At 36.3% G+C, this 22594-nt stretch overlaps 1 protein-coding gene across 5 annotated transcripts in view; it reads left to right on the forward strand.

Moving 5' to 3' along the window:
- Positions 1–22594, forward strand: part of DIAPH2 (diaphanous related formin 2) — a 943365-nt gene that overhangs the window by 915556 nt on the left and 5215 nt on the right. The window lies entirely within an intron of this gene.

The raw sequence follows: 22594 nt of genomic DNA on the forward strand, positions 1-22594 counted from the left end.
ACATCATCATTGCACCCAAAGTAAGTTTATATACACAGGTTGGTATGTAGTTAGTCAACATGTATCAAGATGCCATGATAGAACCTGATCTCTCCCCTTCCTCCACACTAACCAATTTACAATCTGAATGTCTCAGAAGCTTGTGAACTATGTTGTATCTATTAATCCTTGCAATTGCAACACATTGTATAAAAATAGACATACTTTCTAAGCCCAAGTTCAAAATCGAGTAAGTCACAGCTGGTCATAGAGACAGAGCTAACAGGTAATAATGGGTTCATCTGGCTAACATCAAGTCAGAGTTTTTCTCTTATATGATGAAGATCATGGGTGGGCAGCTATGATGACAGCCCACTCAAGAAAGAACCAGTCTTAAAGTTTGCTCTTTCTTAAAAAAAGGTTTTCCCATAACATATTCAATTCCATGTTAATATTGCAAAAGCTGAATTGCAAATGTTAACCTACACATGAATAAAAAATGTTGATATTTTATTTAACCTAAAAATAATAATTATGGATAGGCTGCTTTTATGATTAGCATATTTAAAATCTATCATTTTACAGTGGGCATATAGGGGGGATTGTCACTGTTATAATAAGAAAATTTGTTTTGAGTGCATTAAAAATACAGTACTTGATTATTGCTATAAGGGGAAAAGTCTGCATTTGACAATCTGTCAGTAGATATAGCCTAGAAAGAAAAGTATGGTAGCTGCTTTATATAAAACAGTAGGAGAAGGACACCAGCTCAGAGAATTTTTTCCCAGCTGCTGTTATTAAAGAAATTCTTTTATAGAAGAGAGCCTGCTTTTTTTTCTTTCTGTTTTTACTTCCATCTCTGTATCCTTTGCTTTTATGTGGCATGCAAAGCGTCTGTACATGGCAGCCTGTAACTTCTGTTATTCAAACTGCCAACTGTTAAAATGGATTGAGTTGAACCAGAGGAGAATAGCCCCGCGGAGGCAAATGCATTTTTACATCCCTCTTTAATAAAATATTGTAAGGAATAGGTAGAAAGTTTCCCCAGACTTTCATCTAAAATTGTTAGATTGTAACTGTGTGAAAGAATCATTATTGACTCCTGTCAGACAGTTTTGGAGGGGAGGTGAAGAGAATTGTCTCCTGATTCTGTGTGCTTTGTCAAATCAGGCACTTTGAGCACAAGTACGAAGTGAAGGCTGATGTCAGGGAATGCCTTGAAGCAGGAACTTGTACTTGTCTCCTGTGACTTCCTTTTTTTTTTGGAATCGGATTGGATTGTAAAATGATGGGAATGTAACTGGACACAGACACGTTTATTGCAGGCTCAGAAGCCATTACATATCATTAGTGAGAAGAGGCAAGGGGCAAAGGGGACCGCTTTGATGTCACTTTAATTCTTTTTAAGGATGGATGCATTCAGTGATGAAAAATAAACCTGTGTCTGTTAAGTTTTGGAGACCAGTTATACTCTTATGCTTTCTTTTCCTGTGGGTAAACATAACTTTTTAATAGTCATTGATAGAAACTGGAAGAAAGGGTGATGTTCAGTTGCTTTTAAAGATGCCAAGTATGAAGCACCTGTGACTTATGAGAATTAGTGTATTTCTGTATCAAAACAGTGTATCTTCTTCTTACCTAGGTACATACTATTGCTAAAGTTAATGTCAAAATCCGGCATCTTAAAGGTGCTATGCTTTTTATTAAGAAATATAATTTGATCTCAACTTTCTGCCTATAAAAGGCCATACTCCTTACACATCAACTCTAAAGTTAATTCTATTTTCTGACTTTTCTTTTTTCTTTATTCTCCTTGCCAAAGAATCTCTGTAATTGGCTTGCTCGGCAGAGTGCCTTATTTGCCCCTCTGAACATTAGCTGTTTTAAGGATCTGAATGCATTATGGCAGACGGCAAGATTTACCTTCATCTGCTTCCATGTTCCCACCCCCATTACCCAATTAACACTTTCTGTTTTGAGGATTCCAGGGAAGAGTGAAATTGCTAAAATGTAACTGGTCCCAAGGAGTAATCTAAACAGAGGAGCCATTCCAGTAAAGACAGCATTTGTGTGCCCAGCATGGATCTTGGCCCTGCCCTACTTCCGAGCATCCAACATATCCTCATAGTCATTTCTTCTGTATTGTGTTTTTTTTTTTTTAAGTCAAGCACTTTTAGACATCCCACATGGTTTAAAACGAATCAGAAATTCATGTCCTAAATGTTTCGTTAGTCAGAATAATTAAATTGATCAGTTCTGGGAGCAGTGCAAGCAAAATAATGGGGTCATTGAAACAGGCTCTAATGGGAACCTGAACTCATTCATATATCAACTCTAATAATTGTTCTACACCTGCATGCACAGTCCCATTGAGCAAATTCACATTCAAGGTTTAGCGGAACACTTTCAATGCTGTGGTCCAAAGGGACTTGCTACTGTTTTCACAAGCACTGAATATTTTTTGGCAATATGTTTTTTGTGATGTTTTAACTAAGCTCTGTGTGTGTACGATGGTGCCCTCTCCCTACCCAGGGAGGAAGAAAAGGGAGATATGCATAACTAGGAATGGTTTTCTTAGCATTTAAAGATAATAAAAGTGCACTCAAGCATTTGCCGCCTGGAGGCAATAATATGAGATGACTGAACTCACTGGATTGTCATGGCGGGAAGGTTTTGTTAAATAACCTACACAACCTGGTAGAAATGAGGATCACTTAGCTCTTTCCCCTCATGAAATAGTATCAAGAATGATTTTGGTTATTGAAGTAAAAAGTAGCAATTAGGCATTCTGTAGTAATGCAATGTTTCATTTCTCCTATGTCACTTTATGACTGTAGCAGCAAATCGACTACTTTTGATTCTCCTACAAGATACCTAAGGAGAGTTGACAGACCTAAAAAAATTGTAAAGATCTAAAGAGTGGAAAGATGAATTTAATTCTGCCCTATAATGACCGTTGAACTAACCAATCTTCAATAGAACTCTGTCATTGTAGGCTTCAAAGCACACAGGCAAATTAAAAGATTTGCAGTGTATCTTGAATAACTAGGAAAGACAGATATGGCCAGCCCTGTTAACCAAGAAAGGCAATCAAAACTGAATTAACTTACCTAAAGAATAGTTTTAATAACACACACGAACTTATTCATGAATATTGTGCTCTAATTTTTCACTTTCTTTGTGATTAAAAAAAAACATATTCATCTGTGTGCTCATTCAAAAATAATTTATTGAGTGCCTGTTATATTCTGGGCACCAAGGAAACAGATGCAAATGGCAGTTCCTGCCTTTGCAGAACTCACAGAAATTTGGGGGAGACAGATGGCACAGGGACAATCATAGTGTAAAACGCAAGCTGAATCTTAACAGATGAGTAGGAGTCTCTTGGTCAGGAAAAGAAAATAGAATACAAGCATGTTTCAAGAATGGGAACAGCATTTATAGAGGCAATAGGAGAGGATGATATAGTTAAGGAAGAGCAAGCAGTTCAGCATTGCTAAAGTAGAGGTATGAATAGCTGGTAAAATGAATTGTTGTGAGAGGCCTCGGATCCTAAGGAGTTTGTATTTTGTATTGTGAAGGGTGATGAGAAGCCACTTCCAGGTTCTTTTTCAGAATCTCCTACCAACATGGAAGGTTGATTGGGATGGGTGTAAGGTTAGAGGCAGGAGGGGTTCAATAGAGGTCTATGATAAGAATCTAGGCGATGGAACAAGGCCTCTCCTAGAGCAGTGGCAGTGGAGACGATGAAGAAGAAGTAGATCCAGGAATGATTCACGATTTAGAATTAACTGAACTTGTTGAGCAGTTGGGTATGAGGGGAAGGGAAGATGTCTAGGATGATTATTTGGGGCTTTGTTTTTGTTTTTATGACTTGGTATACTATGGCTGTATTAGTTTGCTAAGCCTGCCGTAACAAAATACATAAACTAAGTGGCTTAAACAATAGAAATTTATTGTCTCATATTTTGGAGGATAGAAGCCCCAAATCAAGGTGCTGGCCAGGCCATGCTCCCTCTGAAGGTGCTAGGGAAGATCTGTTCTCTTAGCTTCTGGTGGTTTGCTGACAATCTTTGGCATTTGTTGTGTTACAGAAGCATCACCCTGTTCTCTGCCTTCATTCTCACGTGGCCTTCTCAATTTATGAGTGTCTGAGTTTCTCCTTTTTATAAGGACATCAGGTATATTGGATCAGGGCCCACCCACATGACTTGGTTTTAATTTGATTACCTCTATAAAAACCCTATTGCCAAATAAGGCTATATCCAGAGATAATGGGGGTTAGGGCTTCAACATAAAAATTTTGGGGGGGTACCCAAGCCAACCCATATCATGGCCCCATTCATCAAAATAAGGAAACATGAAAAGGAGAGAATAGTATCAAAGTAAATGAAATCAGTTCGGTTTGGATCTTGAGTGTGAGATATCTTCAGAACAATTAGGAAAAATGTTTAGAAGATGATTGAAGCTGTAGCCTAGAGCCTAGGAAATGTAGAATTGGGAGCCATTAGATAAAGGAGGTAGAGTATAGTAATTGAAGTTTTGCAAGTTGATGATTATACCATGGAGAATAGCTTATGGAAAGTATATAGAGTAATATTGGAAAGGGCAAAGAATAAAACTCTGAAAATCACTAACATATAAGGGACAAGGAAAAGAATGGTAGCTTAGAAATGAAACAGAAGGATCTTTTATAAGCTAAGGATCAGGCAAAGAGGTAATTTAAAAATTAAGGAGAAGTGGTAATATACAAGTCAAGAGAGGAGACAGTTTCATGGACAGAATAACTGTCAACAGGATCATGTGCCACACAGAGGTCAAAGAAAATAAAAACTGAAAGAAAAACCCTAAATCCTTAGGGTGGGAATGTGATATTCATTCAGAATAGGCCTATTCATAAATACAGTGTTTTCAATAGAATATACCCTGTATTTTCAATAGAATTTCATTCTATTTGTATTACTAAAGAAAAGAAGGAATTTATATAGTATAACATTTTATACTTACTATTTTCTACATCTAATTTTTCTAATCTATAAGAAAGTATTCACTATTGGAGTATCTTTCAAAAGGTAGTTAAATAATCCTGAGAGAGGCTCTTGTAGAAGTAATACATACAAAATCTGCTTTGGTCTTGAAGTTCTGATATTTATGGTTATTGTATTTTGTGACTAAGTGTTCAGAATGGGATAAAATAGCCTCTCAGAATAAGATTGTAATGTGGCTGGTCAGAAGAGAGTCTTCTAAGGAAGTGTCTATCCCTTCAAGTCATTGACTGTTTTTATATGGTCAACATTGGAGCTCTCAGCTCTGCTAAATGTCATTTTATGTACTACTTCACAATCTAGCCATTCGTATTATCTGTTTTCCTCAGTTCCCCTAAAAACACAGAGCGATCTCTAAAACCAATTTCAGAGATTCACAATTAGACCCATACTAAAAGAAAGTATTGAAAAGACGGGATTTGTAAACTGTTGTCCCACACAAATATGTTTATATGGAAAAAAATGACACACTTATGTCTATAAATCCTTATAAAAGTTTTGTTCAGAGAAAAAAACCAATAGGTATATATTGAATGGCTATTTAGTATTGAGAAAGCCAATAAAGAATAAAGAAATGCATTCTTTGCTAACATGAAACTAACATCTTGGAAAGGCAATACATGAAGTGATAGTGAAAAGTAAGAAACTGGTAAAAAGTAAAGCTGAATTATGTGGTGCAAGCTAAGTTTGTGCTATTGAAGTGCCGAGAGAAAAAAATCAATGAAGGTCAGAGGTGTCAGGGAGGTGGCATTTGAATTGGGCTTTGAAGGATGGGTGGACTTTAAAAGATGGGAGGGAGAAGGCAGAGGCGGGCACTTAAGAAAAAAATCTAGAATATGTATAGGTGTGTTCATGGAACAGTTATGAAGCCAACCTAACTAGATTCAAGGGTGAGTAGTAGAAAATAGGGGAAAAATCTGATTGGATAAAGTGGGGTTTGTGTTAAAAGAGAAAAAGTACATTATTTGTAAATTTCTCCTTTACTTTTTTTGCTGCCATATATTTTAGAGCCAAATTTATTACAATATATCGTAATCTCCCTGAGCTACTTCCTTTAGAATGAATCTGTTTACTTTTATTGTCATATGCTTTACCTTGCAGTGAATTTTAATCTATGAGCCCTCTAAAGCCCTTTGGGAAGTTAACTTATTATAATTTTTATTGTTTTGCCTTTTTTTTTTCCACCACTTCAAACTAAGTTGAGCTAAGTCAGCCCTGTTTTAAATCCACTGAGGCCTTTTGAGCTGAGAAGTTAGGTCTCATTGAGAAGACTGCTCGGAAAGGCAGGTTGGAGAATGACTTGTATGGAGGAAAGTCTGGTTATAGTGATCAGTCTAGCCAGTACCTTGTTTCTCAAATTTAATAGTAGTAAAAGGAATCTATAGATTCATTTTAATGGAAATCTAATTCTTTTGGGTCTCTGGTAATTAACTTAAAACTATTTTTAATAAATTATTACTTAAATATCGACAAATATAAAAATAGGCATAAACTCCTTGTACCTAGACTAATGCACAAAATCTGTTATGTAAGTAGACTAAGCAAAATCACATTAATAACCTCCAGGCTTTGTCATCTAACTCAGGATCAACAGACTCTACACTGAATGAAAACTCTGGTATTGAGAAACTCCCAAAATCCAGTTTTAATAGGATGTCAACTCTATAATTTTATAAAGTCTTGTTCACATGAAGATAAGGCTAGGATTGAAATATGCATAATGTGGAATCTAATCCATTGATTGCTAGAATCAAAAACAGAAAAGTTATTCAGTGCACATTTGCCCCTTTATTTACAGCTAATGAACAGTTGCAAGCTGGTCCATAAAGACTGCATTTTCATTGCACACCATGAAGATGGTACTGACTTTTTTGCCATACGTCCTTATGTGTCCAGCTTATCTATTATGATGTGAAATAGTATCACATTCTGGGATGACTCAACTCTTTGATTTTCTTTATTCATATTATTGTGAGCCTTTCATTAGTTCATGTTGCTTGCTTTCATATAATACAAAAAAACAAACAAATATATGTATTTCCATGAGTGCTACTTATAAGGTGATGACAGGGCATATGCTTTAAGGAAGTATATTTTCAGTATACCCTGCTTTAAGAAATAATGGCCTGGTGAGCTTCACTGACTATTTTTTTAATGCAGTTGGCCCCATCATTAGGAGCCAACTGCATTGTGTAATTCATGGCTTTGTATTACTGGACTCCTGTGGAACAGAAACTTACTCAGGACAACTCAAGAAACAAAATGGGTTTCATTTCCTTCTGTGTTCATCTTTTCTATTTCTCTTTCAACCTGTTTATTACCCTCCTGAGTACCTTTTATCACAAGGCATGTCATGTTCCTAGCCAGCCTATGAATTGGCTGTTCTTGATGGGGGCATATGTTCATTGTGGTCCATGCAGTAGTCTCTGTTGAAAAAAAAAAAAAGCCTATCCAGTGTTGTTCCCCTAAGTAAAAAACTGTGAGCAGCACATTTTCTGCTAGAAGTGGGATTGGGCATGTCAGGAACAATGACCTGAGATAACTGGTTTTGGTCTATGAAAATACCACCTCTTTCTGGATCATGGGAAACTTAGTGTAAGTTATATTCATTGCCTCCATTTACTCCCCAATTTTCCTGCAATATGGCTTCTGTTCCCCTTATTTTACTGAAATTGTTCTCATGTAGGTCTCTAATGACCTTCACATTTCTAAAGCTGATAGTTTTCTCTATTTTACTGCATCTTTCCACAGCATTTGATACGATTGCTTATTCCATTTTTCAAAATATTTACTCTGCACATTCCATAATGTGCACTCTGATGTTTCACATTGTACCTCTCTGAATATTTGCTGTTTTCTTCATGGATTCCTTTTCCTATGTTCATCTCTTAAATGTCAGTGTTTCCCAGGAACACTGCTTTTCTCACTTTACATACTTTCCTCAGTGAATGGCTTCAGTTGCCATCTCTATGAAAAGTCTCCCAAGTCTCTCAGACTCTTTCCAGACCTCTTGTAATATTTAACTAGCTGCTGGACAACTCCACCTGGGTATCTTTAAATGCATCTCCAACTTGAAAAATCCCAAACTGAATGCATCTTCTCCTTCAATGCAACTCCTGCTCTTATATATCCTTAGTTAACAGAACCACCATTCTCCCAAATGTATACGCTAGGAATCTTAGAGTTATCTAACTAACTTCCTCTATCGTCCAATTAATCCCTAATTCTTACCTTGTCCCCTTTAAACCTCTTCCACTACATGATCACCAAATCATACCTTCTTAACAATTTCACTCCCTCATCGTGCATCTAAAGTCTAAGAACCTTAAAATGGCACATGAGACCACCCACGATCTCTGGATGTTACCTCTCTAACTTCACAGCCCATAGTCCCCTGCTTTTAATCAACACTGATTTGCTGATAGTCACATGTATTTTTTTCTCATCTCTTCTCTCCCTTTCCTCTCAGTGTTTTCTTTGCCTTGAATGTGCTTTTCCTCCATGCAAACTCATTCTTATCCTTTAAGAATCAACTGGAACATTGCCTTCTCTGTGAAGCCTTCCCAGAGATGCTTCCCCTAAGGGGAAGTGTTCTTTTTCTGTCCTCCACAAGAATATACTCCTAATCATAGTATTCACTGTAACAGTATTCTACTTGTCTTTATATGCTACCCCCTGTTTAAGTGAGAAAAAGAGTGATGAGACTTTTCATTTTTATATGAGAGCATTTAATATAATCTAGGTTCTAAAACAGTTTCACTGATACCTACATACCAGACTACAAAAGAAGCCCTAACACCTCTCATCAGACTAATTTTTAAACTAAAAGGCCATGATCACTACATAATACCTGCCTTAAAGAAGACACTGGCTCATTTCTCTCTGGCACTATGCAAGGCACATAGTGTTCAAGAAAGGACTGTTGAAATAAACTGCAGGTCAGTTTTTTGACAGAGGAAAATATATCTGACATGGGAACAGAGCCAGGTTATGACAGAAAGGCTCTCTCTTTCCAGTGAATAGGTCTACTCGGGAAACCAAATTAAAGGTCAGTGAGTTGCTTGGTAAACCTGCTGTCCTAGAAAAAGAAAAAAAAAAGGAGTGACCGGTTTTACTAGAATATATCATTCAAGCTAGGATAGCATCTCTAGAAATAATCTCTTTGTACCCTAAGGGACAAATCTGTCCAGACAACCAGAATCCTAAAGCAGAGAAGTAATAGAAAGCAGCCTGGCAACATTTCTCTACCCACTCAATGACAATAAGAAAAATAAATAAATTGCTGTAGAAGATTTTCATTTCTTCCCAAGGGCATAAAAACAGCCCAGCCCATGATGACTTGTGAAATAAATAAAAAGTCAGGACCTTGATAAATTCTGATTTCCTAACTGATCTTTATTGTCTCTGTTTTTATAGGCTAATCTGAAAAAGACTTTTATAAAACGTCTGTTTGCATCTTATCCCATTGTCCCAAGAGTGGCTAAAACATGTCACAGTCTCCATAATGAGACTGTCTAGACTTTAAAAAGTATAATATGATCTTGATGCTGAAATCTTTGGAATGTGACTCTTAATAGTATCATATATAAAAAATGCGAAGCTTTTTACTGTGTATTAAGTACCATTTTGTTCTTTTTACATTATTGTCTCATTTAGTCCTTGTACCTATCCTATTATGTAGGTCTTTAAATACCATTTTCATGTTCACAAAGGGGAAAATAAGTTTAAGGAAACATAGCTATTAAGTGACAGAATGATGTTTTGGGCCCACATGCTCAGACACAGAGAACTCTGATCTGTCTGTAATACAAAATTGTGGATGACCGTTGGAAGTAGAATCTGACTTGGCTGACTCGTGTGTATGTGTGTGTGTTTCACATCTTATCAAAAGATTAATATGGGCCAGGTACTAGATTATCTCATTTAATTTTAACACCCCACTGTGTAAGTACTGTTATTCTCACTTGCAGATGAGGAAACTGATACTCAGATTCATTTTGCAGATACATATGTGTGAGTGTGATCTGTTTTATTAGAAAAACCATATCTAGTAATCTACATTAATAAGTTCAGAGATTACATATACCAGTTAGCTTTACTTTACTCCATTGTCACATGTTGCACTAGTACAAATGGTGGTAGGACGGAACATGATGCTTTGTGTCAAGACTCCCCTCTCTACCCCCACCTGCATTAACCAGGAAGAATAACGCACCATGCATGTATTGTTGAAAATGGGTCAGTATTGTTTACCATCAAAGGACAGACTTTGGCATTTGTAGGTAATATGTTGCTACAAAGCAATATTTAAGTCTCATTTGATTTGGCCATTGAAGCAAAATGTCTGAGATGATGTCATGACATACCTCCTTATCTTTCTGAATTTTTAACCATCTTTTTAGAGAGAGACAGAGTCTAGTTTCCTTTCTTACGACCTTAACTTTGAGAATTTAGAATGTAAGATTCATGAAATACTTGTAAATGACAACAGTGTATGAAAACAAATTTATTTCTGCTCTAAAGCCAGCAGATTTGTAAGCCACTACTACTCTCTCTGATCAGTGAACATTCGATGGTCTTCATTTTTAAGCAGGGCAGAAAATGGTATCTGATTTATTTTTTTTTCTTTCCATTATAGTATACTTAGTGATGGTATAGTCGACAGTGAATTAATTCAGATTACTGACTCCTAGGCTGCTCTTTAAATTGAGAACAGTATGTGCTTTCTTTCTGAAGTCTGAAATTTTTATATCCTATCTAGACTGCTTCCCTTATTTGCCAAGCAAATCATGCTCAATGCCAAAAATCCAGACATGAAAAAATATTTTTAAAAAATCATGATCTTAACCATTCAGAGATAACCACAGTTTTTATTAGTATATATCCTTCGAAACTTCTAAAAATTACATTTTTTTCTAAAAGAATGACATATACCCTTTTGTAATTTGTTTTTCACTTTGTAATGTGGACCTCTGTCAAGAACATATAGATCTATATAATAATTTAGAGTGGCTGCATATTACCCTAGTGTATGTAAGTCTCATCCTTTATTTATCTAATCCCATAATTCACATGTAGGCTACATATGATTTTCACTAGTATAAACAGTATTGCAAAGAACATTGATGTACATCCACATTTATACATTTGTCTGATAATATGAGGACTGGCTTTGTTCCAGCAGATGTAAAAATCAGGAAAGGTTCTTTGAGACTTCTTACATGAGAGTAAGTTACTAGTCAGTAGCCAGTTTTACTCATCTATAGGCTCAGCCTTACTCAAGTGGTGTACAGATTGCCTTAGAAACTAAAATTACGAAGGAACTTCTGTCAGTTATGAATATGACATTGAGAAGCTATGTTTGAACTCTGTCCTTATTGCCCATATTTAAAACAACCGCTGACTGGTTTCTACCTGCAGCGACAGTTTATATTTTAAAACAATGGCACTGGCAGCTGTTAAAGTGTCTATGATATTAACCATACAGGTTGCCTTTGTCCATACAACTGGTTAACTAATTAGGTTCAGCTAACATGGGGAACACTACTAATGGGAAACACCTGTTTATAGGCTCATGAATTATAAGTTGTAGATTAATATCTTCTCTTCTAAAAATCATAGCCAGCGGTATATTTCTGTGATCTGTCTTTGGGAAATGGAGTCATAATGCAGGGGTAAGCCTGCCATTTCTGCCTTATAACAGAAGGCAGCAAGCTTCCATAACCCCAGAGTACCTGGAGCTACTGAAGCTGTGGAGCTGGGCTGAGTACTCTATCATCAGCAGCAGAAATAAGAAGTAGGTAGCCCGGACCCAGGAGCTAGGTTGTACATGTTAAAAACCCAAAGAGTAGGTTATATAGTCTTAGAGTGATTCAGAAACAAAATCAGATGACAAGTAAGTATATGCTAGGTCAGCATATCAGCAACAAAGCATAGGCAGATCACAAACAACTGTCACAGAAAATGACAGAGGATTGTCCATCATATGATCAAAGTTAGAGAAATGGCTGATGCCTAATATTCCTAGCCATAGGGATCTATGTCACAGAGATGAGAGGTGTTAAGAATGAATTGACCCTGTATCCACATTGTCATTGAACAGCTAATTTATCTGCACCAACCCAAATGGTTGCTCAAGCTCTCATCTTGCCAAGCACTGCTGGCCCCAGTCACTGCAATCTACATAAGCCTTGAGCAGCTCTTCTCCCGCCACTCTTGAGAGTGCTCACCAGGCTACAACAGAACCTACTCAGATGACTCCAGAGGGCCCCATTTCTGTTGGGTGGTTTCTGTTTTGTTTTTTTCTTTTAGAAAAAAACTCCTGTCTTATGTGAATCATTCGGGATTGTTTTTAAAAATCAAATTAAAATAAGTTTAATGAAACAGCTATCGCTGTGAATCTGGCCAATCCAGTGCATTTCCTTGCATTATTTTACTCCTTTTCCTAGAAAACAAGGGTTAAATATGTATAGACATTATGATACTCTATATAGCCATTGCTTTTCATGCCCCCCAATAGGAAAAACTTGGTAATTAAATAGCAATATAAGGAACTAGCACTCACTTTTTCTAATAAAAAATTAACAACTATATATTTCTATTTCTTCTTGTTGAAATCTCCCCATCTATCTTTTAAGGCCTAATTTGAATGAACTTTTCCCTGACCCCCCCAACTCTTGCACCGATCGGATATGTCTGATTTTTCTCTACTCTGAACTTCCATTGTACCTAAGACTATATAAAAAATGCTATAAGAGACATATAGTTAGTTTCATGTTATAGTTGTTGGTACATTTATCCCTTCCTCCCTAATAACTTGCAAGAGTGCCTATCATGGTACTCTGCAGACACTTCATGCAGTAAAAATTTGTGGGTGGATGAAAGGGAGGGAGAAAGGAGGGATGAAGGAAAGAAGTATTTCCTTTCCTGAATATTAATGGCAAATTACATTCCTTGTGTGTAAGCAGTATGGCAGAAGGTGAACTGAAGGATAAGTTCCTGAATCGTTGCTAATGATTGGATGATTACTTAATCAACAGACAGTTTTTGAGAAACTGCTCTGTGTAATCCACTGTGATGGGGCCCTGAGCAGCTCTGTTATAGTTTGTGTGGTTCTATTGGTTTGCTCTTCAATGTAAATTTCACATATATAATTTACTTGGGAGCTTTCCTAGTTGTTTTCTAACATCATTCATATTTTTACTCGTCGCCTTTCCCCATATTTTCCAGATATGTAAGCATTGTCGTCAGACTTTCCACCTCATAGAGAGAAAATTTGTCTTAGGTCCCAGTTGCATTTCTTAGTGAAAAAGCAAACATATTGCGTGGCTAATGTACAAAACCAAGGACATTAAAAAAAAAATCTATTCACTAGCTTTGACATTGAGTCTGAAGATAATCAATAGCAAGATCTGTGGCAGTTGAAATACTGAACAATATACTGATTTTGTTGTTTTTTTCTCTGAGCCACACCACTTTTATAAAATCCTTTGAAATACTCCAGTTATCAATTACATAAGTACTAGTCATTTAAAATCCCAAGAGATTCCTTGTACATTTTATGAAAATATGTTTATGATAGATAAAAGTAAACATTGCATATTTTGTACGTTTGTAGCTTAATATGGATTAAGTTTTTAGTGCCTTGAAATAATATTATTGTACTGTGTGATTCTACTTTTATCACTATTTCAGTCTTCCTAAAGTTGCTATAATTGCGTTTGTTTGATAATGTACCTTTATATTACTACGAGACTTGATAGTTTGCAAAATATGAGGTTCATAATAGAGATAGAGGGTAGAGTTACTACCTGGCAGGGAGGATAAGAAGAAAATGAAATATAGGAAAGTGATTTAATCTCACTACTGCAGTTTTGTAAAATATAATTTGTTTTTCCCCTAGCACAGCAGAGTTTCATGCTGATAACAAGCTACCAAATTAATAAATCCATTGCAACTATTGAGACTTTTCCTTTAATAACATAATGAATGCTGAGCATTAAGAAAAGGAACAGCATTCTTTGTACAGACGCAACCTCTAGCAGATCTACATCCCCCAGCATAGGAAAAATACCAGCATCGTACCCTGAGCAATATCAATGTAAAAATAATTTGTGCATCTCAATTAGAATACTGTATTTTCCATACAAAAGCATGCGGCTTCCTGGAACACATTTGCTTATTTTCCAATTGGAAAGACATTTAAGGGTCTATTTTGTTATCATTACATGTGCTTAACTCCAATTACAGTTAATGGGAGTTGTGTGTCTATAGTCACAGTAGCCTCTGAACTACTTTAACATTATCACTTTCCATTACCATCCTCGTTAAAATAACTTTCATCTCTTCTGCCAATCTGAACTACCACAGTAGTCTGGGTTTCTGTTTTCTTTGTATGGATTTATTTGCATGTAATGAAGGATATAGATTACACAACATGGCCAGTTTCTAGTTTTAAAAACATTATGCTGTCAGTGAGAGTAGAACAGGGCTAGAACTATTTGTTAAGTGGAGTTAATTGATTGGCTTCTAGACATGCATTTTTGCACTTCAGCCTGTGTATATAATTCTGTTGGAATAAAATAATTTGATATAGTTTAATACCTCTGGTATCTAGTAAAACCCAAATTTGTAAAACATATTATAAATATGAGAAAATAAGGTTTACAAACTAGGAGCACTAGATTTTATCAATAGCCAACAAAACTATACATTTTATTCCAATTATTCAATGTCATGACAAGATAAATATAATAAGAGTAAGCATATTATAAAATCTCTAGGTAGAATTGGTGATGCACTTTTCCTTAGTAGTGGCCTCTGCTGTATTTCCAGAGGAAAAGTGGTCAGCTGGCAGAAAAAGTGATCAGAAGACAGGGAAAGAGGCTTCTTAAGTCTAAGAAAATTAGGAACCTGAGGAGAACTCTTAAAAACATCATTAGGGCCTTGACAGTCACTTGACTCATTGGCACTCAACAAATTAACATCTGTGTAGCCTTACTAGGATAGCCTAGTTAGTACCCATTGGGCTCGTTTTCAAGCTGTGTTGTTTTCAAGATGATCTGTGATTATAATATGATGTAGAGTTCTAAAATGTGCCCTAAAAAAACATGGTTGAAATGAAAATAGAAATTTTGAAGGATTATCTTCACCAGATATTAAAACATCTTATGAGGCTGAAATAATGAAATCAGGTTTCGGCACAAAAATAGTTGGACAAATACCTATGTCAATGGAACAGAAATGTACCCTAGTATAGATAATGTAACATATTTCTATGAACAGGAATAATGAATCAGCATAGAAATTCATGACTATTCAACAAATGATGCTGGAACAACCCATTTCCTCTTTGCAAGAGAAAAAGCAAGCAAGTAAGCAATGTGGAAACTTACCTGACATTGTATAACAAAATGAACTCTAGATCATTTAAGTAGTTAAGTGTAAAACAAAAAAGTGAAACCTTAAAGAACAAGAAGAGATATATGTGAATGTTCATCAAATGTCTCTGGCTAGAGACTTTCTAAGCGTAAAAATAAAGGAACAGATCACAGTGTAAAAAGATCAATAGATTAGCTACAGAAAAATAATAAAAATGAAACCTAAAAGCCCACAACACAAACCAAATAAACAGGCAACTAACAAAGGAAAATATTTCTAATAACTATTTCAATTGGTTGCTATCTTTAATATGTAGACTTAAAAATAGAAACAAAAGCAAAAAACAAAAAAAAAAGTTCCCAATAGATTAATGGACAAGGGACATGGCCAGCATTTAAAGGAAGAAATATAAATAGATAATAACATGAAAAATTCCACCTTACTAGGATTTTAAGAAATGAAAAAAGAATGAATCAGATGTCATTAGCCTCCTTTCATATTAACACATTTTTAAAAGATTAATACCCAGTGAGATAAATTCCTATACTTTTTGCCAATTGGATTTGAATTAGTACAGCTATTCTAGAATACAGTTTGTACTTAATTTTGCATACTTCATGCCACTTTCACACATGCTGTACATAAAGATATAACTACAAGGATGTTCATAGTAAGACTTTTTTTATAATAGAAAAAACTGGGAGCAGCTTAAATGCCCAGCAGTAGAAAAGTGGTTAACCAACTTGTAGTATGTTTGTACAACATAAAACGAAAAGTACGTAGCCATTAAATATCATGTTTCAGAAGTTTAATGACATGGAAGATTTCTACAGTAAGATGTGAAATGAAAAATTAGAACAACAAATCGCATATACAGTTTGAGTTCGACATTTTTTTTTTTTTTTTTGGAGGCACTATTCTGGTGAGAATAGTGAGAAAAATCTGGTCAACTAATAGATCAACTGGCTGTCCTCCACCAAGAAATTAGTTCGAAGCTCAATTCAGCTTCCATCTTACAGTCATTTCTAGTGAGTGAGAAACTCAGTCAATTTAGGATCTCCAAAATCACAGAAAAACAACAAATTTGGCATTCTGGGACACAAGGGGGGGAAAATGTAAGTTCATATGAGATAATAGCAGTATAACATCCTAAATAAATTATCCTTCTTTCATCAGTATTTAGAATGCAAACAGCTACTCAATAAACATTTCCTGAGCAACCTGAAGTTTTCCTGGTTTTCTTAGCCTGCATATACCCAGTGCTCTCTTTCCTCTTCCTGCTGGAAACAATACCTACACACTAATGGTCAATCTGTTACACTTTTTGAAGAGCTTTGGAGGAAACAGAGCTCTCAGTAAATTATAAAGGTTTCTTTTACTTTATTTTCTAACCAACGAATTTGTATTAAAATGGGATATTTTGTAACACAATGTGCAGTATATACCAGGTACACTTTTCCTGTGTTCCCCTTCTGGGAGGGTATAGTAGGGCATTATGTTAGGTCAATATTGATATGTCTACATGCTTATGAAGCTCCAGGAAGCACAGTTGTTCCATAGAGAACAAATAGACACATAGTTGTCCAAATGAATGATGGACATGGCCTTTTTATCACATCTTTTCAGTTCCAACTTGACCTACTCATGTAATAGACAAGATACGGCCTTGTACCTTTGGCATACAGTCCATTTGTTAGAGGATTAATTGCACATTCTCAGTACATATTACATACAGACTTGAGTCTGTGGCTCCATCTCATCTCACAGTTTTGTTTCAGCTTTATCTGCTGTATGCTTATTCCTTAGTTATTTCAGTTGACAAAGTTTTCAGTAAGAAGGAAATTTGTGATATAGATTTAGCTATGGATCTGGAACTTTGTGACCCTCAGGTGTTTCATGGATGATGTGCTTTGTACATAGTTGCTGAATAAATAATTGCTTGAATGAATTTTGAAGCAATACAATAAGGGGTTTAGCCCATTCACTGCAGGACTCAGGGAAGTTTTTGAGATAAATGCCAAATCAATTTATGCTCAGAAAAAGCATAAAGCTTCTTGCTTTTATGACAGTGGGGAAAGCTTGACATTGGTTTGAGCTGATCAACCTGATAGTCAGAATATACAGAATCATGTTAAATGTATTTATAGTCTCTTTTGGTGACAGATTGAAATATTGTTTTAGTTTTGGCCACCCTTTCTCCATGGAATGCAAATTTTAGTATAACTATGCCCCTCTCTCCATTATGCTATGACCAGGTTGTTGGGGGAGCATTGTGTATTTTCCTCAGTCCTTGTCCCTGCCACAACAAAGAATTGAAGGGCAGAGACACAGTAGTGAAGCAGAGTAAAACTTTTATTTAAAGTTACTTACTTACAGAGAGAAAATGTACAGGTGACCTCAGGGAGGAGAGGCACCCTGAAAGGTTGGAGAAAGTTTAAGGCTGCACACTTAGAAAGTATGGCTGACCTCAGAGGGAGGTGTGCTGAAAGATTGGGATGAAGTTAAAGTTATGCACTTAGAAAGTGTGGGTGACCCCAGAGAGAGGAGTGCACTGAAGGGTTGAAAAGAGAAAGTTTAAAGTTAAAAGGTTATGCATTTAGAAAGTGCAGGCCACCTCAGAGAGAGGAGCACCCTGAAAGGTTGGGGGATCCCCCTTATAAGGATTTTTCAGGAATGTGAGCACAGGCTGGGGGTACAGACTTGTTAAGTGGTCCCTGAATATTTAAAATATATTTAACACAAGGAATTTACTGCTCTGATTTCTCCCTGAGATACTGGCATCTTGGTCTGGGAGCATATCAAACAAGACTGCCTGCCCAAGCCCCCAAGGTGGGCTGAGCTAATGTCTGCTTGCTAAAGAGTAAGTTAAGAATCTTACTTCATAACTTTCTGGGTTTTAAAATGCAATCTTATTTTTAAGATGGAATCCTTCCTGCCTTTTACTATGCTATTGAATGCTGGGCCTGCTTGCTAAATTAGTTGCCCAGGTTGCAAATTACTTGATTAGGGCTGAAGGAGAAAAAAACAGCATATAGGTAAAGTTAAAAAATAAGCTGGGCCTGCATGATTAACACAATAAAGACATGGCTATGTCTAGGTATCCTCCTTTATCTGGGGAATATTCAAGCATTCCAGGCCAAGTTGCTCCTGTCTTTTTGAGCTTTAACTGATTAACTCTGGGTCTTTTTTAGTGGGCTTTTTACTGGCCTTATTCTCTTTCCACCAAGTTCATACCTATTTTCCTGCCTAACACAGGTCACTCTCTATATCAGAATCTTTTCACCTTCAGATGGGACCTATTTCAAAGACAGGGCTTTACTCTGTTAGGGTGTGCATAACCAACTACAGTAGATTCGGAGGTGTATCACGGGCTTTACAGGTGCATCAATCCTTGTGTTTACAAACAATACAATCCCTTCATGAATTCTTAGGCCATGAGGATATATTAGACTCTCTAGGCTTTTTTTCACTATACAGGCCTCTGTAAACAGTAATGTGGGAGGTCACAGACACAAAGACCCTTTGTTACAAGTTTAAATGTTCCCATCTGTGGGTATTGCATTGGAGATGTTGAAGTGCAGTGTGATAATGATAAACCTAGGGTGTTATGGGAACATGTAAGGGCACTTTACCCAATTTGGGAAGGCTGCATGGAAAGTTCACCCCAGAGGAGGCTAATGGTTAAGCTGAGACATGAAGTAGAAGTCTGCAGAGGAGGGAGGTGGAAAATTCTACTGTGAGTAAAATGCTATCAAACAGCATCACATGCTATAGAACAATTATTCATGAAAGGAAGAGTCAATCAATGCAGCAAACTTAATTGTCTTAAGAAACTGCCACAGCCACCCCAGCCTTGAGCAACCACCACCCAGATCAGTCAGTAGCCATCAGTATCAAGGCAAGAACTTCTACCAGCAAAAAGATGACAACTTGCTGAAAGTTCAGATGATGGTTAGCAGTTTTAGGTATATTTTTTAATTAAGGTATATACTTTTTTAGCCATAATGCTATTGTATACTGAATAGACTAACCATGACTTTTATATGCACTGGGAAACCAAAAAATTGACTTGACTAACTTTATTGCTATATTTGCTTTATTGTGGTAGTCTGAAAGCAAACCTGCAGTATCCCCAAGGTGTGCCTGTAATATGTTACTTCATGCATTAAGAAAATGGAAGCAGAGGAAGATTATGATAAATCATGTTCACCATCCTCTAATGAAATGTGTTTTCCCATATCTCATTGCACAGTAACCCCCATAAGTATACAGAGACAGACACCTCCTCCACACTATCTCAGGTAAACACATATGTTTTAAGCTACTGACTTTTGGAGAGGAGGCCCCTATTTCTGCCTTCTAAACTATTCTAGTATCAGTGATGTTGGGAGAATAAAACTGGTTAGTAAAGTGAATTTGGTTCGTTTGGGGTCTACTGGAGCTCTCAAATAATATTCCATGAGTATCCACTTCTTCCATCTATTTTTCCAAATAGGAAATTCAAATCGTTCTCACAATCAAAGAGATTACTCCATCGCCTCCAACAGTATAATATCTAACATTTGCTCCTTTCTTATAATTTTAGTGTCACCTATGTGTCCTGACCTTCTGAGAGTCAGGCCACTGATTTCTACCCATTAATATTTAATATTATAAATATAGAAGTTGTATTTCAAAAAATTAATTGATTCTCAATCTCTGCTTCAAAGAAGGTATGAATTCAATTGTAAAAATTTATCATCATTAGATTGCAAACTATTAGAATATGGAGATGAATATATATATATATTTATATATTCATGTTACATACATATAACATATTATCCTCTAAATTGCACTTCTGGTCTGATCCATATAAGTCTAGAGTATAAAATACGTATTTCATGTCTAAAATAGTTTTAAAATAAAAACTGGAGAATTGTAAATAAGTCACAAAATCCAGGTCAGTCATTGCTGCCATTGTTTCTAAGGAAATTTTTTCATAAAGAAGGTTGTGGATTGACATTTCAAGAGAAGAAGTGGTGACCTTTACAGAATTACTTCCTCTTATTATTATTAACATGGGGACTGATTTGGTACTAATTTTTTTTTTTTAAGAGATTGAGAGAGAGAATGGAGAAGGAAGAGTGAGAGGAAGGGAGGGAGGGAGGGAGGGAGGGAAGAAATCTAGAATAATTTTTTTTGCAGATTCTAAGAGTTGGATTTAGGTCTTGCACCACTGTTTATCTTGCCTTTCAAAAGCTTCAGTGCCCTTTCCTCAGTTCATTTTGACCTGGAAGTCTATTTTCTTACAGCAAACACTGCCAATAAGTTGCACGTTGATGTGAATCCTCACATCATTTCTGACAATGCTGCGAGGCTGAGTTTTTATATGTGGTATTTCTCTTGAATCCATTGGGCCATGAGTGATGATATGGTATGCCATTGGCATTCCTGGACTGAATACAGATGCCAATTGACCTTAGTATGTAGGACCGCCAAAGCACAAACCTTTTTTTTCCCCCTGATCTGGGACAATCCTGTGAATGGCACCATCATTCTCATATCTGATAGCTTTAACACTGAATGCTTAAATGCTAGCAATGCAATGGTCACTATTATATTACAATCTCACTTTTAAATGTTTTCTAGGAAGTCCCAAACCAATCTGTCTGCAAACCAGTAACATCTAAGTAATATGCCCTTTGTCTAGGAATGTTATCTTCACATTTTTAGCTGAATTGTGATCCATATCACAAGCTACATAATGGAATTTTTAATGGTATCTTTAAAAGGATACCCAAATAATCCATCACTCATATATATCTCTGAATAGAGAAAATGTCTCTTTCTTTCTCACCTCTCCATGGTGTTATTGCATTATAAAGCACTTTAAGCTTATGACTGTTTGGCTCAGTGATCTCATACCATGGTGTTAATGAGGCTAAGGTCATGGAGGCCAGTTAGCTTTGCCTTGTTTATTGACCACAGACTATCGGGAATCAGTCAAGAGACACTAGCACAGATGAGAAAGGTACATGGCAAAACCTCAACACTTCTCCTAGCGCACCCCCCTATAGAACAAGACAATGTGTTCCCTGGGCATCATCATCTTAGGTGGGAAATGAGTAGTAGCTTGGGAGGCCCTAACATCTACCTCTGAACAAAGCAGGCCTGACATTTAGGCATTAACTTTGCATTATAATCCCCTACCATACCATTGATTTGCTGTGTAACCTTCAACACTAAAGCAGAGATAATAGGATAAAATGAAATGGGCTTACCTCCCGGGGATGTTGTGTGAATTAGCAAATTAACGAGTATAAAGTGTTAGCATTTATGTAAGTGCTGGTGGTTGTCATTATTTCTAGGGACCTAGTCTCATTCTAAATAGAGAATCTAAGTGTATTATGCTTTTGTCAGAAAGAGATTTTCACCCACATCAATTGCATTTAAGCTGAGTATAAAATAGAGGTGATAATAACATAATAGTCATCATCACAATGCAGAGCTGTAAACCTTTTTCCTATTAAAGCTAAAAGTATTTTCAGCAACGTTCAGTGCTTTTAAACTTTGCTTTCCAAGCTCTTTGCCAACAGTTATCTCTACACTGATTATTCTTCTTGTGATGGGTGAGGGGAATGGGACCTACTCATTATTCATTCCCATAATGACTATATAATGTATTGAATTTGTTTACATCACACAATCAGGCAGACTCAGTAGCTGGTTTGATTGCCACGTATTGCAATCATTGTAAAAAATAAAAAATAAAAACTCTTTTCTACTCTCTGCCCACGCTGGTGTCCTCTAGAGGTAGCCAACATACAGATTGAAAACTCTTGGGGAATTGAAATGCTTTCCAACAAAAGGCACTGTACGTAGATCCTTTTCATTTAACATCTTTACCAAGGAATTTTGTTGTCGCCTGCTATTTCCAAGGGGACTGTGCTTGAGAGAATTCTTCCATTTCTTTCATCACTCTGACTTCACTTACTGAGAAAAGTCATTTATTGCTGATTGCAGAACTCTTGAACTCAGCCTGGTAGCTTGCTGCATGTACTTCTCAGATCTGGGGTCCTTGTTACTTATTTACATATTCATTTGAAGTTATTTTTTTCAGGACTACTTGAAAGGCTCTCTCAACCTGACATTGTATCATAGCTGAGATCTAACGCTCACCGTGTTTTTGGTTCTTTTTCTCTTTGTCT

This window comes from Manis javanica, chromosome X (genome assembly GCF_040802235.1).
Source record: "Manis javanica isolate MJ-LG chromosome X, MJ_LKY, whole genome shotgun sequence".
Classification (NCBI taxonomy): domain Eukaryota; kingdom Metazoa; phylum Chordata; class Mammalia; order Pholidota; family Manidae; genus Manis; species Manis javanica.